Genomic DNA, 3,620 nt, shown 5'->3' on the forward strand with positions numbered 1-3,620 from the left:
AACCAAAAGATAGCTATTTATAGAACAGACCTCGTACTTATATATTCTTCTATTAAATTGTAAATATTATTCGTAATAAGATATTTGAATTTCTATAGGGAATATCAACATTTTATGAAATGTTATTCACTTTATTCTACAAAAAAAAATTAAATTAACTTAAATTAATTAATAAAAACCTTATATAGTTGATGTTTTAATAGAAGTTGAGTTTTCAATATATTTATCTGTATAGTATTACTGTAGACTAGTATTTGTTAAGATCTAAGATTATAACATTCAAAATACAAGGCTCTAATCCAAAAAGGGTTAAAACAGTTTGATAACATTCTTTTCAAAGAAAATAAAAATAGCTTTATAGCCCTTTTCTTCTCAGAAGAAACAGTCAATGTTCTTCTGGTCACAAACACGCTTTTACGACTTGCGCACGCCACCACTTTCGGCTTGGAGATAATTACAACGACACAAAAGAGCGCCCATTTGCAAGGAAGTTTTATTCATAATAATAAAAAAGCGCCATTCTTCTCTTTTTCTTTTTCTTGTTTTTCTTTTCCTTTTTAAAGGATTCTTAAGAGGTCCGGTTTTTTTCTTCATCGCGATCATCCTCCACTTTCCGGGGATCTGGGTAACTGGGTGTTCAGCACCAATCGATAAAGGCCTGCAAGTTTTCAAATTACCAAGGCTATGTTTGGAGACAACAATATTACTGCTCTTCTCTTCCAGTCTCATTTTCTGGTCCTTTTATTATATGGTTTGCTTTCTCCCAACCCCCCAACCCCCCAACCCCCATACCCAATTCTCTGATTTTAAAAATCTTCTTTAAATCATTTTGATTCCCGTTTCTTTCATTATCAAACAAAACAAAGATTTTTACAAGAACATGTTGCTCCTGCTTTTACATTATTATTGGGGTTTTTTTTTAATGCTTTATTTTCATTTTATCTCCATATTTCCCTTTCATTAATACCATACAAAGGCTATTTAGAATTTGGTCAATATCCTTAAGGTTGATATATATATATTATATATATATATATATATATATATATATATATATATATATATATATATATTATACAAGGATGAATACATCTGTGACCTACCAACACAAAACGGTATAAAGTCAGGGTTCTTCAGATGGTAAAATTGAATTAATTAACATAACCAAGAGACTTGGGTAAGGTTTTATGTTAGTGATTTTTCTTTGACTTTGCAAAAACTAAAATCGCCCATAAGTTCTATATTTTAATTTAAAAACCATTATTTTACATCCTAGGCATATCGATATAAACCGTTAAACGCGATGGATAACAAAATATTTTGTTTTAAGACAAAATAATCCAATCCTGACACCAGCATCAAGGACACAAGTTTTATAACTTAAAGGCTTTCAATGTTTGGATAAATTCTTTTAAAATGGAATTTCAGACATCTTTTAAAAGCTGGGAATTTGGATTTCATTTTGCATTGTTATAATAGAAATAAGGATGTTCAAAAATATCCAAATTTATGTTGTTGTTTTATTGTTGTTTTTAAACTTTCAGAAACTATTCATTCGACTCATTAAATAAAACATAAAAGTCACACCTAACTTTAATATTTTTACTTATAAACTCAATTTTCTGAATTAATCGTATCCCAATATAATGACGTTATGACGTCGTGGGTCACAATAAGCAAATTACAAGATTAATATTAAAGTAATTGTATTATCATTGTGATGATCATTTTGTTTCTTAAACTGAAATAAAACCCTCAAATGATACTTTTTAAATATTGTGACTATAAATTCAAATATATGAATCTGGTTCATCCCACAAACTAACGTATTGATATTCTAGCTCACATATAATTCTAAAAGATCAATAAGGCAATAAATCATTGTTATCACCTTGAAGAGTTCATGATCGACCGACCGTGACCTTTGTGTGGAACACACGTGACCAGGATGTTGTCCATTGTCCCAAATGACAATGGTAATTGAACCGGCCGGTCAACCAGCAAAATCCCAAAATCCCGGGCAGCGGTCTTTACAGTATATAATGGTCAATCGTCCTCGTTCCTTGTTGGTCACTCACCATCATGCGCGGCCACAGATATTTGAAAGCTCTTCGTTGATGTTGTGGTCAGAGCTCCACCGTCCACACAAACGCATGCGCACACGTGAGCACACGCGCACATTGGCAAGCGAATACGTACAAACACACATGCAAAGACGCCTTCTGTTAATGTGCATAATGGTGATCAAAGGGTAGCTAATTTATTTTTGTATGATTTGCATGAATTCGTAGGCACCCCCCCCCCCCACCTCCCCTTTTTTTAAAACACACACACACACACACACACACACACACACATATATATATATATAATATATATATATAATATATTATATATATATATATATATATATATATATATATATATATATATATATATATATATATATATATATATATACGTGTGTGTGTGTTAATGTAACCACAAATAAACACACAAACGGGGACACACACACGCGCACACACATGCACACAGACATGCACACACCCCCACAATAAAACACATAACGCAAAGACATGTTCATTGTTTGGCTTTGGGTTTTGTCATCTGTCATCGTTACAAACCCTCATTGACCATCTCGACCTGGTACAAGTCAAATGCAAGCTAGGAAAACATAATTATGGTTGCCAACATGTTGTTTTTTAGATGACATCCATACCTGATTCACTGCCTCAGATAACCCTATTTACAATAATTGATTTATCTAATATCTAAAAATACGGTTATACTTTTTCAGGGGAGCCGATAATAAACATTTTAGGTCACCTTCCGCACAAACAAAGGTCATCGGTTCAAGCCTCGCTCGGCGCATAGTTGAGTCCCTGGTAAAGGTTCTTTTCTCACATCATCTCACCGTACTCAGGTGTAAAATGAGTACCTAGCCGTTAACAGCTTTGTCTCTGTCCGAAAAAAAAATGTAATAATCGCCTAACAGGCGTCATTCTCGCCCTACATGTTTGCCAGGGACCCTTTGTAAAGCGCTTTGAGAACGTTTAGTGGATATTGTTCTATATAAAAAAAGCTAAAGTCTAACAAATGAAACAATAGGGAGCAAAATTGCGATGTCAAAATACAGGTTCCAATCTCCTTGGAAACGTAAAAATAGTCCCCCGGATGACTGAACACACACATTCTGCAACTGATCTTCTGGTTTCGAAGTGTTGGCATCTTATTTTCCAGCATAAATAAATACTGCCCGTCAATAAAGTACATCCATCCTCGCTCTTTTACGTTCCGTAATCATAACAATTTGCCTATACATCCTGCTACTAAAATAGTTATGCCATATTATGATTTAGTATTAGTCCTGGTGACATATACACTTCCAATGAGTTTAGAACTGGAAGATTGGAAGGTGTGAGGTCGATTTCATTCACGTAATTGTTTATAAACAAACAACTATGTTTGTCCAAGCACTTGTGAATGTGTGTCACAAATTCCATGTTTTGATTGAAAATTGTTTTGGCAGGAAGAACTGGTAAGCATTTTACACAAATTCAAAAATGTTTTATCAGAAATCTCGTCGTCCAAACATCGATCAGATAACTTGTCCTTCAACT

This window comes from Berghia stephanieae, chromosome 6 (genome assembly GCF_034508935.2).
Source record: "Berghia stephanieae isolate SIO BIC M18660-M18661 chromosome 6, UCSD_Bste_1.3, whole genome shotgun sequence".
Lineage (NCBI taxonomy): Eukaryota > Metazoa > Mollusca > Gastropoda > Nudibranchia > Aeolidiidae > Berghia > Berghia stephanieae.